Source organism: Zootoca vivipara, chromosome 13, assembly GCF_963506605.1.
Source record: "Zootoca vivipara chromosome 13, rZooViv1.1, whole genome shotgun sequence".
Lineage (NCBI taxonomy): Eukaryota > Metazoa > Chordata > Lepidosauria > Squamata > Lacertidae > Zootoca > Zootoca vivipara.
In genome coordinates, this window is record NC_083288.1 from 6694457 (window position 1) to 6708713 (window position 14257).

The following is a 14257-nucleotide window of genomic DNA, read 5'->3' on the forward strand; positions in this document are numbered from 1 at the left end:
GAACAAATTAAGTTCTTAACCCGAGGTACCACTGTAGTGCCACCCCAACTATACGTGTTCGGTGAACCACCATGTGTTTCACAGCTTGAAACAAAGCAGTGCTCAAATCAATCTCCATTAAAAGTATATGAATTTAAGCCAAGGCTGATCATACTTGTGAGGGATAGAGGGTATGAGACAGAAATAAGATGCTCCATTTTTGCCTTGACCTTGGCCATTTTGTGTTCTCCAGCCTATGTTTCAATAAAGCCTTTTCCACATGTGCTCCTAGAAAAACCCATTTAAGCACCTAACTTTGGTCATGTGATTGACACCTGCTCCTCTGAAGAAGATAAAGGGTGATAGGACACAGTGATGGCCTGGAGCGGACCAAATGGGGGAGGAAACTACTTCAATGCTGGGGGGGGGGGTTCTGTGTGGATATAGGAAATGCCAGATCTGTATGTTGCGGGTGCTTTGGTTGGAGAAAGGCTTCAGATGATAATTGCAGAGTCCAGGGGGACATGGGTGGCACTGTGGTCTAAACCATTGAGCCTCTTGGGCTTGCTGATCAGAAGGTCAGTGGTTCAAATCCCCGCAACAGGGTGAGCTCCTGTTGCTCTGTCCCAGCTCCTGCCAACTTAGCAGTTTGAAAGCACACCAGTGCAAGTAGATAAATAGGTACCACTGTGGTAGGAAGGTAAACGACATTCCCATGCACTCTGGTTTCCATCATGGTGTTCTGTTGTGCCAGAAGTGGTTTAGTCCTGCAGGCCACATGACCTGGAAAACTGTCTGTGGACAAACTCTGGATCCCTTGGCCTGAAAGCGAGATGAGCGCCGCAACCCCATAGTCACCTTTGACTGGACTTATCCATCCAGGGGTCCTTTACCTTTTACCTTTACTGGGTCAGTTCATATGAGGAGAGGGAGACCTTGAGGCATTGCGGTCCTGAACTGTTTAAGACTTTACAGAACTGTTTTCGGAGGCAGCCCCACATATAAAGCATTGCAGTAATTTAACCTAGAGGTTGGCACAGCATAGACAACAGGAATTTGGCTATCCCTTTCCAGAGAGTGGCAAAGTTGGGCCACCAGCTGAAGCTGATGGAAGGCAGTCTGCACCACTGAGGCTACCTGAGCCTCAAGCAACAACAAAGGATCCAGAAGTACCCCCAAGCTATGTTCCTGCTCCTTCAGAGGGAGTGTAACCCCATGAAGAGCAGGCAATCTCCCATCCATCCGGACTAGGGAGCCACCAACTAACAGAGCCTCAGTTTTATCTGGATTGAGCTGCACCTTGTCATCGTGTTTTTTTAATTACTTTATGCAACTACTATGCACATTTGTATTTCAATAAAGGCCTATCTTTCCAAATGGAGCCTGCATCCTTTTCTTTCGATTTACTGGGAGGGATACCTCTGGTCTAGGAACCCCTTTTAAATTTATCCAACATCTCCACCAACTTAATGCTCATCCAGATCTTCTGGGCCACTGCAAGAAGTAACCTGTACATTTTGGATTTCATATGTCGTCCCAATCCTAGTCCCACCCCACGAAAAAAAAAAGAGAAACAGAGCTGGAGGGGGGGGGGTCAGAAAACCTTTGACAAATGCATTTTCTGAATCCTGGATTTTAAACAACCTCCTTTCTTTTAGTATGATTTCACTGATGCCTCTTAATAACTGCAACCTAGCCAGCATCAGATAGCAAGCATGTTGTTTCAGAAAAGATTATGTAAAACCCTTTGCAAAGCTCTGAAATAATTCAGTTCACACCTATGGCAGCAAATTAACATGCCGTCAGAGACACTGTCATGGAGGTAGCTGTTGCTATCAAAACAAATTTGCATTAATTTATTTGAATGCTGATGATAAACCTTAACACTCCGGGTTGGTAGCTGTTTTGCTGCTAAATCAAATCAGTGGAACCGGAATACATCAACCACTTACTGTTGTACACAAAACTAAATCAAGGTGCCATTGATCAAGAAGCCTAAGGGTAGCCATGATCTTAAAAACCTTCAGCTACATTTCAACGTCAATAGATCTGTTCCCCTTAAGCTTACTGATAGTAGCTCATGAATGCCCACGAGAAAATATTACTAAGCTACCAAAAAAAGGGAGGAATTTCAGGCATGATACATCCATTCCCTGTAGGTGCAGTTTTGTGCCAATGAAGAGTCCTCAGATGACCCATTCACAATCGACTTTGCTATTCCTTGTCATTTTGGATTATTCAGCAGTGTCCAGTTACTTGCATGGAAAAACCAACCAGTGGTGGCAGTAACTCCCAGCCATTCTAGGTTCTTATCAACCAGTCTTCCTAACAGTAGGAAACAAATTAACAGAGAAGAAAAAAAGGAAATTCACAACAGATCAGCCAGGATCCAGTGGACTGGAAGAGAAAAATCTCCAAACCAGATGTGGTGTGGAAGCAGCACTTGCACTCATTCCTAATTTTGTTCATCAAGGTTACCAACACGAACAAGTATTGATGAAACACAGTGCGAAAAGGAGTCTTGATGCCTTATTGGGCACAATCATACCAAAATTTATTCTTCCACATACACACAAGTGGTACACCAGTACACACTGGTTATCTAGAAGAGGGGGAAATGTGCATGAATAAAAAGAACACAAGGTTGCAAGAAACTACATGCTCCAGTTCTGGAGTTAATTTTAGAAGCTCTCCAAAGTTAAACCCAGAAGGCATTCTGGGCAAAGTGTGGAGCATAGCCAATTCATGGAACAATAGCAGATTGGAACGGGGGAAATCTGCTCATCGCTAATTTGATTCATGTGCTGCAGAGGTGGGTCCCGTATTATTACTAAATCAATCGGCTTTTTGTAAGAAAGAAGTACCTTCAAATGAGCCATTTCCTGATTGCAAAACTACTGTAATCTGGCAACTAAGTCTTATTGCATGGAAATACAGCTGTCATATTTAGCTTTAAATGTAGGAATAATTAAAAATGATTGCTGCAGTTGGAAAACCAGCTGCATGGCATGCCCCCTCCAAGATGAGTCATCTATTTTACTGAACACCAGAACAGACTACCAAATATCCTATAGCAATTTCTGATGCAACCAGAAACAAGCAGGGAGAAACTTTTCCCCTTGCTCTAAAACACTTCTAATCTTGTTTATAACCCTGTGGTGCTAGGTTTATATATCTATAGCTATCTATCCGTGAATAAATAAAAACAGGCAACTAGTAAATCCACATTCCTAATGATGTATTAATTAGAAGGCATTCCAGAGTGTGTTATGATCAACACCAGTAACATAACATGTGGATTTAAGTCATATTAATTCTACTTGAGTTACATTCATTATGTATTTGTCTCACGTCCAAAATGGCTTTTCCAATATTTGCTTATTGCCAGCTTGGAAAAAAAAATTGTACCAAGGTTTAAATGAGTCTTTTTACATGTTACATATTCTTTTCCCGGAAAAACTGTATTAGGAAATTTTATATGGGGTTGCATAGGCTCTGGTTCGACTAGCTCCCTTCACCCTTGCAGGTAGCGCTGACCCAGAGCTTTATCATAGGTCAGCCAAGGGTGAACACCTGAGGAGATGAAAAGCCTGGGAGCAGACTCTATTCACTCCCCAGATGCTCCCCTGGACTCTTTCAGGGGTTGGCCAAACCAAGATGAGTCCCTGGATTCCTTTAATGGAATACCCTTCGCATAGGGATGGCAAGACCATTCTCCCATCCCTATCAAATGAACCAGTCCCTATCCTCAACCTTACAAGCTGTGACAAATTGCTACGCAGCAGGTGAAACCCAAATGGCAACAGCCAATCAGCCAAGTGGGAAAATTCCTTCCGTTCCCCTGTCCCAATGACAGACGACACACGACGGCATAGCAAGGTCAATCGCAAAAGGCCCTAAAATTAGAGAGAGGTGGGCGGGTGTTCTGATGCAGGCGTCGAAAGAGGAAGCTCTGGGACATGTGCATGGGTTCATATAGGTCCCTCAATCCTTTTAGACTGCAACCCCATTGGCCAGACTGAAACCCAGCATCGAGGGACCTACCAATCAGGTGTTGTGGCTGTCCAATGGACCCACCCACAACCAAGAGGTCAGTCTCCAGATCTCACCGCAACATGTGCCCTCTTTTAGGGAGGACATGGCTTTTGCCATTTTTGGTTTGGAATGTACTTGGTTCTTAACCTGTTATGTTCTTGGTTCTTAACCTACGTGCAAATTCCTGTACATAAATATCTATATTTTCTAAGTGTGAAAGTCTGAATGTAATGGCATATTGTGATTTAAAACTTGGTTTTTAAAAAAGGTGTGGAAATGTACCCAAATAAACCCAGATGTGTTTTTTGGGGGGGGGATTTATAATTGAAAGTCCTATGCCACACTGCCATTTTTTAAAAAACAGCTGATGTATGTATTTTGCATATATGTATTTTGCATGTATGTATTTTGCATTTAAAATTTGTATTGTAAATGATATTTTCCCCGTAATATTAAAACACCCACGAGTTCTATTTCCAATTTGTAACTTTAGAATTTTCCCAATTGCTTCAATTCTTTTATGTTTGCAATTCCTCCAAACATTGCAAATTTCACTCCGTTGTGCTGCTCAGAGCAGCAGGTGGGTTTCAGACTTTTGTTTGCATGTTTGCTTCTTAGGTGCATGAGAGCTGAAGTTTCCAGTGCATCCTTTTGCCTGGGAGCAAACAGAAAACAACAACAAAAACTCGATTCATATGCATCTAAGTGGTAAGCTCAGCGAGCATGCTCAGGCCATGTGGATGAGGCTTATACCGTCTCAGCAATGGACAGCCAGTTATCTGGGCTGCCAATTCCAGTCACAACAGATACTTCCGTTTAATGTGCACAAAATGTTATGTATATTTGAAATGTGTTGCATTTGAAAACTTATGTAGAGGCATGCATTTTGCAAAACGAGTCAGCAGCATGGGCTTGCACCCGCGACCGCAGGTGCCCAGGGCTGTGCGCCATCACCGGGGCGCATGCACACTATGTCACCACACCCCCATCATGATGATGTCACTCTCACACATAGCAGGGCGTGGTGATGTAGCATGTGCACGCCAGTGGGTGTGATGGTGCAGTACGTGCATGCCCCCCAGCAAGCATGTGTGGCTGTGCCACACTTTGTGGGTGCCCCCTCCTTTAAAATGTTGTGGTAGCCAGGGCCCCAGGGAGTCGTTGCCTTTGAAGAGAATTGTGCATTAGACATGGAGGTTTAACTCTAGTGAATGCAGAAGAGGGTGGAGATTTCCATTTCATTTTTTAGAAAGCTATTTTTATATAAAAGCTTTAAAAACAAAGAAAAGGTGATATACAGAATCAATACAAATATCAAGAGTTATTAATGTAGAAACGAAAAGAAATAAAAGGAAAAGAAAAGTCTTCCAATTCTCTGTTGATCAGCTGTAAAAACTTATGCAAAACTCTTGCTTCATAATAACATCCAGCTTTTACTTTCTATAAACCAACCTTTTATTCCGTCCTCAAACCCAGCTATCCCAACCTCATTTTCCTTTGTGTGCAAAAAGTCCATAAGGGGTTTCCGATCATTAATAAATGTCAACAATGATTTTTCTCTAATTAAGCACATCAACTTTGCCATCTCAGCCAAATTCATTAATTTCAATAACCATTCTTCCATAAAAAGGTAAAGGGACCCCTGGCCATTAGGTCCAGTCATGACCGACTCTGGGGTTGCAGCGCTCATCTCATGTTATTGGTTGAGGGAGCTGGCGTACAGGTTCCAGGTCATGTGGCCAGCATGATAAAGCCGCTTCTGGCAAACCAGAGCAGTGCACAAAACGCCGTTTACCTTCCTGCTTGGAGCAGTACCTATTTATCTACTTGCACTTTGACATGCTTTCGAACTGCTAGGTTGCTAGGAGCTGGGACCAAGCAACAGGAGCTCACCCCGTTGCGGGAATTCGAACCGCCGACCTTCTGATCAGCAAGTGGTTTAACCCACAGCGCCACCCGTGTTCCACCACCCACCCATGTAAGTCTTTCCATCTTTGTGCATATGACAATCTCACCAGTGTGATCATATATTGCTATAATCTTCCATATTATTTTTCTAGTTGTATAAGAAGGTTCCATTTCCATGTGTATGCTAAGAGATTATTAATCCTTGGGAAATTTGAGAACTCAGCAGTCATTGGAGCCAGTGTTGTTGAAGAAGGGGATCCTTCTCAGAGATCAGAGATCAGAGAGAGAGGAAAATTTTCGACTTAAAAAAGACTGGACCATTGTTGTTTGTTTAAGAGCAATATGTTATTTTGTATTTGCAATTTGTAACTAGTTTAAGACTGTTTGCAGTGAAACTTTTTGGAACTCTTTCTTCTGGAGGAGAGATCATTAGTATATACTGTGCACAAATCAGGGATACCATTTGCATCAACTCTAATATGGGGGTGAGTGCAGTGCCGGAGTTACGTATAAGCTAAACAAGCTATAGCTTAGGCCCCCACTCTCTTGCCCCCCCACCCCCCAATATACTTCTTCTTAATTTTATTTCACTATTAATATACTTCTTCTTAATTGTATTTCACTATTAATGTACTTCTTCTTAATTGTATTTCAGTTCAACAATTTGATAAAATACATATTTTGTTATGTGCAAATGGCTTTAGATACCTATTAGGTCCATAAATTACCCTATAGCATACATTCAACACTAAAAAATCAGCGGCAATTTGTTGTTGACAAAGGACAGCTGGGCATATAAAGGGCCCCGTTACCTTCAGTAGCTTAGGGCCTCATCAAAACTTAACCCAGCCCTGGGTGAGTGGCAGGGAACTCCCGCAACTGTGCCAACATTCTGAGACTTTTTCCTCAGGGAAAAAAAGGTCTTCTTCTTCGTCTTCGTCTTGTCTGGGAAAGCTCAGAAAAACCACCCTAATTATGACTCAGGCCACAGGAACCTGTCTCTCAGTAGCGAACTAGCTATATTCAGCATCTCGGATTGTGCCTGGAAAAGAATGTTCCTCTCAGGCAGATGCTGGATTGCAATTGCAGGGATCTATGTATATCAGAATACCTTTACTCAATGCCTTTGATGATAAATTGATAATAATTGTCTTGGGCATTAACAGAGTGTTTAATCAAGTACAACTGCAAATATTTTTGAAATGCCAGAAGGAGAAATGATACTTTCTTTTAGGGATTTCTGCCAATAAGGAGGACATTTGAAGCAGCAACTTTCAAGGTCCCATGCTGCAATTGGTTATTTCTCCTTCCCCATCAGTCCCACTGAAATGTCATACTGATGATAAATTACACATAACAGAGTCATTACATTGGCAGAGATGACAACAGGGACTTGTTTGAACTTTTAAGAAACTTTAAATATCTAAAATAAATGATTTTGCTAGGAACAGAAGAAGAAGAAAACGCCTCACTCAACTCATTAGTCAGGATGCATCCAACCCCCCCCCCCCAATACATTATGGAAAATTAGAATTTTGTTCTTTCTGAGGAATAGTTTTTCTGATTTACACTGTAAGCTCAACAGAGTGAAGGAAACAACACATAATATCCCAGGGACTCATTAGTTTACTTTTTTTCCCCTATTCCACTCCCACTCCTTACATTTGTTTATGTACTGGAACATTTCAGTGTATGGAATGCAGAAGCCATTCAATATTTCTAAAATAACCTTCACTGGAGCAGGAAAAACCCAACACTTTGGGGATTAGGTTGATCAAAATACTCCAGGAATCTGGACAGAGAACGGCACACTCGGTAAAGATGCTGAAAATTACCAAAACAACAACATCAACCCAACTGAGTTCACTTTCTTTCCTCTTTGGATCAGGTAGCAAAACCTAGACATGCCCTGACATCATGATCTCATGGATTTCCCCACTTCTGGCAGCAGGTGACGTGCAGCAGGTTTGGGAAAATTCATTATGTCCCAATCTCAGGAGGAGAGCTGTCAAAGACATGGCGAGCAGAGAGGAATTGGCAGAGGGGGAGGAAGAGGCAGAGGTAAACAGAAGGCTGTGTGTCAGGGCCATCTGAAGCATATCTGGTGCAAAGCTTCCTCCGGCGCCCCCCCCCTTTCCCAGAGTTTTTTTAGGGAGGACAGCGCTGCTAGCGGGGCTGGAGAAGGCGGGCAGTGGCTGGAGAGCAGCTCCTCCGGCGGGGAAGAGACGGAGGCTGGCCACGGCGCCTCCAGGCTCAGCTGGCCACTTTGTGCCACAGTGGCCACGGCAGACGGATGCTCCGGGCGTGGCACTGCTTCTGCACAGCATGGTGAGAGGAGCATTGCTGCAAGTACAGCCCCCATTTTCAGCCTTTCCCACCCACAAAAACCCTTAAAAATGCTATCCACAAATTCCGCACCCGTCTCTATTGTAGGGGCTTGAGGGACGCAAGGTGGGACTGGGTGCAGACTTCATCCAGGGGCCTAGAAACAGACAGGAATGTGGGGGAAAGGGAATGTGGGGAAAAGGGAATGAGAAAGGCAACTTTGAAAGGCAGAAGCTTGCTTGACATTGTCAAGGTTAGGGAAGTACCAGGACTCATCTCATTCCACATTCTTGTGTTAGGTTTTTCCTTTCAGACTGATGTGGTCAATGGTGCTACACAGAGATGTGTGTTTGTAACCTTGTTCTGAATGTTAACACACCTGTGAGCTTTTGCTAATTTGAATAATTGAAGGTAGAGTTTGCTCACTGTAATGTGATTGGGTAATTGACTATTTTGAATTCTGTATTTAAGCTACCCAAATGGTTCATGGGTGTGGTGGTGATGTATTGTGAAATGAGAGGAATGGAGTAGAGGAGTGTGGTGTATATAATTGTAAATAAAAGCAAGCAAAGATACTGAAGACGACTTTGTTATTTCGTCGACCCTGCCGCTGTTGCCACTCGGTTGGTGCGTATTGCCCAACATCTTGTTCCTAACTGTACTCTATGGGTCAATCACAAGGGTGGCCTTAGGCGAGTATATATTTATGGTGCTTGCAAAAGTGAAATCTCTGCCACCCAATGGCTGAACTGGTTGTGGCCTTTGATGGTACAGAGCGTTTATGAACATTCCAACTTCTCGGGCAATAAACCAGTCTCCTTTTTCACAGTATGCCTTCTCTGACAAGAGACAATGTTAGTTTCACTGCGAATCAAAAGTTTTCCAGAAAGGGGATTCCTCCTGTTGTTGCTACTACTTTTGCAATAGAGCATTGTGTTGTACAAACTCTAAAGATGATAAAGAGGACTGCAATGGGACCAAGAAGAGGGAGAGAGAGAACTGAACATTGATGTGAACTTAGGGTTCACCCACACTTCCATTTGTGCTGCGATTTGTACGCACTGGTCTGTGATTTCCAGGCAGGGGTCCAAGCAGGGTGCTTTGTTTGTTTGTTTTGTCCTACCACTTTCCTCTGGAAAACCCACTCTTTACCGATGAATTGGAACAAATGTCTATCAGGTTTTCTACGGATTGTCATTTGTTCTGATTCAGTGGTAAACAGTGGGTTTTCCCAGGAAAAACAGTGGGACAGACAGACAGACAGACAGACAGACAGACAAATCCCATTTGCACCCATGTCTGGAAACTACCAACCTGTGCCTACGAATTGTGGTAGAAACAGAATCATTGATGAGCGCTATGTATAAAATTTCTTGTTTTCAGGATTTTAGTTAGTTGGTGTTTCCTTCTTCTTCTTTTTCATTAAAACAAAACAAAACCCTGCTTTAAGATAGAAGCAATCTGAGGAAAAAAGGAATGTCTGAATGAGCCCTTCCATGGACATTACATGAAAGCTGCTGTTCCACTCTAATCACCAGAATAACATTACTGCTCTAATACTACTTTTTCTCTCATAAAATCCACACCTGGTGTTGAAGCAATCCTGGAAATTACGTCCAAAGTGCCTCAGATAATAGCCAAACATCATCAAAGGGCTGTCATTTTACTGACATATTAGAGCACATGCCATCAGAGAAACTGTATGAGCCAATGTCTGGCAAGGAAAGGCCTGTTTTGTTGCATGTGCAAATAGTATTTCATATTTTTGTCCTTCCTATGGGCTGTGGAAATTCTGCTGTTTACCAGAGTGCTCTCCTAGAAAGTCTATAGCTACCAAGAGGCTAAAGACATAATTGCCAAATTTGCCTCATGTCTAATGCCAGATACACAGATTTGTTTATGTGAGAGTGAGACATTAAATTCATTAAAAAAAGAAAACAGAGTGCAATCTGGTGGCTGATTCATGTACTGACTGTCTGGTTCACAAGTCACCTAAGCCATAAAGTCATTTGGCAGTGGTAAGCAGAGGTGTTTGTGTGTGCCTATTAGGGTTGCCACCTTTGTCCTGGCACAATACAGGACAGGGTGGGTGAGATGGTTGAGGGGCGATGTTCCTTTTCATCTGGTGCTGAAGTGACTTCAGAGCAATCCATTACAATCTATTGCAGCCTAGCAGAATGGTCCCTCTGGAATTTGTCACACACACACTCACAGATATACAAGAATTTGAAAATTTGTCTATGCTTGGCTACCCAGAGCGTAAAGACACGATTCTTTGACCTTTCACACACCCTTTCAAACACATGCATTTGGAGAGGATCCCTAACTTGGCAGGACAAAACTGTACCAAATTCACATGTGGTGGGGGGTGTACATATGTACAATTTTTCTGGCAAAGGGTGTTTAAGGAGATAACAGAAACAAACTCGCTCTCCCTTCGTGCCCCGCGGCCGAGCGCAGAGAGGCCAGGGAGGGTTGTCAGGAGGAGGCAGCGGCGGACCAAGATGGTGGCATCGGGCTCCGGGGCCGCGGTGGCGGCGGGAGCCGGACCGGGCTCCTCCTTGTCCTCTTGCTGCTGGTTGCCAGGGGGGAGCGTAGGGGGGGGAGGAAAAGAAAGCAGCCTCCTCCTCCTTGCGCTTTAGTGCAAGCGCAGTGAGGCGCTGTGCGTCCAGTCTCTGCGTCCAGTCCCTGTGTCTGTGGGGCACATGTGCAGTAGCGCAAACCCAGGGACACAGGGACTGGATGCAGAGACACTTGGACTTTATTATATAGGATGTTGGGGTGGAAGGTTCACAGGCTAGGAAGGACTTGTCTACCAGCTCCATCTGGTACGCAGGCTGAGACCCTACCTGCCTGCGGACTGCCTTGCCAGAGTGGTGCATGCTCTAGTTATCTCCCGCTTGGACTACTGCAATGCGCTCTATGTGGGGCTACCTTTGAAGGTGACCTGGAAACTACAACTAATCCAGAATGCGGCTGCTAGACTGGTGACTGGGAGCGGCCGCTGAGACCACATAACACCGGTCTTGAAAGATCTACATTGGCTCCCAGTACGTTTCCGAGCACAATTCAAAGTGTTGGTGCTGACCTTTAAAGCCCTGAAGGAGCGTCTCCACCCCCATCGTTCAGCCCAGACACTGAGATCCAGCACCGAGGGCCTTCTGGTGCAAGAAGTGAGATTACAGGCAACCAGGCAGAGGGCCTTCTCTGTAGTGGCACCCGCCCTGTGGAACGCCCTTCCATCAAATGTCAAGGAAATAAGCAGCTATCCTATTTTTTAAAGACATCTGAAGGCAGCCCTGTTTAGGGAAGGTTTTAATATTTAATGCTGTATTGTTTTTAACACTCGATTGGGAGCTGCCCAGAGTGGCTGGGGAAATTCAGTCAGATGGGCCGGGTATAAATAAATTATTATTATTATTATTATTATTATTATTATTATTATTAGCAAAAATAGCTTCCTGACAATCAAGTTTCCCTTTGCATAGGATGCTGCCTCATACTGTGTCAGACAGAGTGGGAAAGGACATCCTTGTCAGGGTCTCCCCTCATTTGGAGCAGCTGGCAAGCCCTTTTCCATGTTGTCGGAATTTGTGGGCACTGAAGAAACATTTCCACTGTGGGCTGTGGAAGAAGCATGGCTATGACACACACTGAAAGTGATGCTTGCCTATGTGGCTCTGTGACCCCTTCCTCACATGTTCCTTCAATGCCTAGGGTGGGTGGGTGGGTTGGGAACAGTGGGCAAAGCTTGGTGAGATCAAGAATTTTTTTAAAAAAAAGGTAAAGGACCACTGACAGTTAAGTCCAGTCGCAGACGACTCTGGGGTTGTGGCGCTCCTCTTGCTTTACTGGCCGAGGGAGCCAGCAGTTTTTCCAGGTCATGTGGCCAGCATGACTAAGCTGCTTCTGGTGCAATGGAACACCGAAGCCAAAGCAGTGCACGGAAACACCGTTTACCTTCCCTCCCTATCTACTTGAAGTTTGACGTGCTTTCGAACTGCTAGGTGGGCAGGAGCTGGGACCGAGCAACGGGAGCTCACCCCGTCACGGGGATTCAAACCGCCGACCTTTTGATTGGCAAGCCCAAGAGACTCAGTGGCTTAGACCACAGCTTCACTCGCGTCCCAAGAATAAATCAAGAATAAATGCCATTAATTTGGGATCCTGCCTTTGCCTGGCCAAGAACACAATGCCTTCTGGTTGATACATTTCAGCTTCCCACTTAAGCCACTAAACTTAGGGACCTTGAGTTGGTGATAAAAACCCTCCAGGTCTAGTTTTGAAAGAGCCATCTCAAGGGAGCAGGCCGTCTTAAGTGTGGCTACATTACTGGGCTGAATATGACGCTCTTTAAAGTAACCTTTCAGTCTCTCTCCATCTCCTGACCACCGACCCCTCTGACAGTGGTCCTGATATGATCTGTGTTGCATAAAAAGGTAAAGGTAAAGGACCCCTGACAGTTAAGTCCAGTCGCGAATGACTCTGGAGTTGCTTTACTGGCCGAGGGAGCCAGTGTTTGTCCGCAGACAGTTTTCCGGGTCATGTGGCCAGCATGACAAAGCTGCTTCTGGTGAAACCAGAGCAGTGTACAGAAACACTGTTTACCTTCCCGCCGCAGCGGTACCTATTTATCTACTTGCACTTTGACGTGCTTTCAAAATGCTAGGTTGGCAGGAGCTGGGACCAAGCAACGGGAGCTCACCCCATCGTGGGGATTCGAACCGCCGACCCTCCGATCAGCAAGCCCTAGGCTCAGTGGTTTATTAGACCACAGCACCACCCGCATATGCTCATTTTAAAAATGGTTTTTATACTTCACCGAATGTTCCCACCAAACCTGTCACGGTGGCCGGAGAAGGCTACTTCAGAGTAACGACTCTACACAGCTCTGCATTTTGTCTTTTATTGGTGCTGAGTATTTACAGTGCTAATGGCAGTGCTATTTACAAAGACACATCTGTTCAGCTTGAATCAGAACCTCCAAGTGGCTTTTGGCGCGTCTTGCGCCAGCATAACAACTTGGGGAGACCCATCCTCTTCCCCCAACGCTTTCTGCGAAGTTCCGGAGTTGGGGGGACTGGCCTGCCCCCCTTCCTTCCCCCTTCCTGTCCCACCTGGGACGATGGCTCTTCTACCCTGCCAGAGCCTTGGACACCACTTCCTGTTTCCCCACTTGAGCTGGAGCTTTCCCTCTTTTCAGCCTCGCTCGGGGCTGGGCTGGAACTCAGGAGGGGAGGGGCTTCGCGATATCCCTTGCCCCTCACAAAACCCATTCATAAATCATTGCAAGCACTCTGTTAATAAGGTGAGATGGGACAATCTCAATATGTCGGAAACCAGCCGTTCATATCATTGCTGCTGTGAGTTCCCCAACAGCAATCTTTAGACTTTAAGGTAGCACTGATGAATAAATCACCTGTCTGTGTGTTTTACAGAGCAGAGGCAGAAACTATACAGATGAAGTGTTTAAAAAATGCCTTGTTAATTGCCCATCAATTAATGAAACATATGCAGATGTCACACCAGCAATATCAGATGCCCGTACTGGGACAAAAGGAAGAGGGTGAATACTGCAGAAAAGTCCCATCACTTGCATAGTTATACAAATATGGTCCAAATTAAGTAAAATGAGAACAACAATGAGAAAGCCAAAATGCAACTTTTTAGGTCAAATAGTGTTCCCTAAAAATATGTAGAGCTGTGGCTCTCTGTGGTTATACATCAAGAGTAGGCAAACTAAGGCCCAGGGGCCTGATTCAGCCCAATCGCTTTCTCAATGCAACCTGCAGATGGTCTGGGAATCAGTGTGTTTTCACATGAGTAGAATGTGCCCTTTTATTTAAAATGCACCTATGGGTTATTTGTGGGGCATATGAATTCCTTTTTTATGAACAAATAAAAAATTCTGAGGGACAATGGACTGGCCCCCTGCTGGAAAAGTGAAAGTCTTTCAGTATCAATAAACTCAGGGCCATCTCAAGCAGGCCGGGCGCCCTGGCACTGAGGC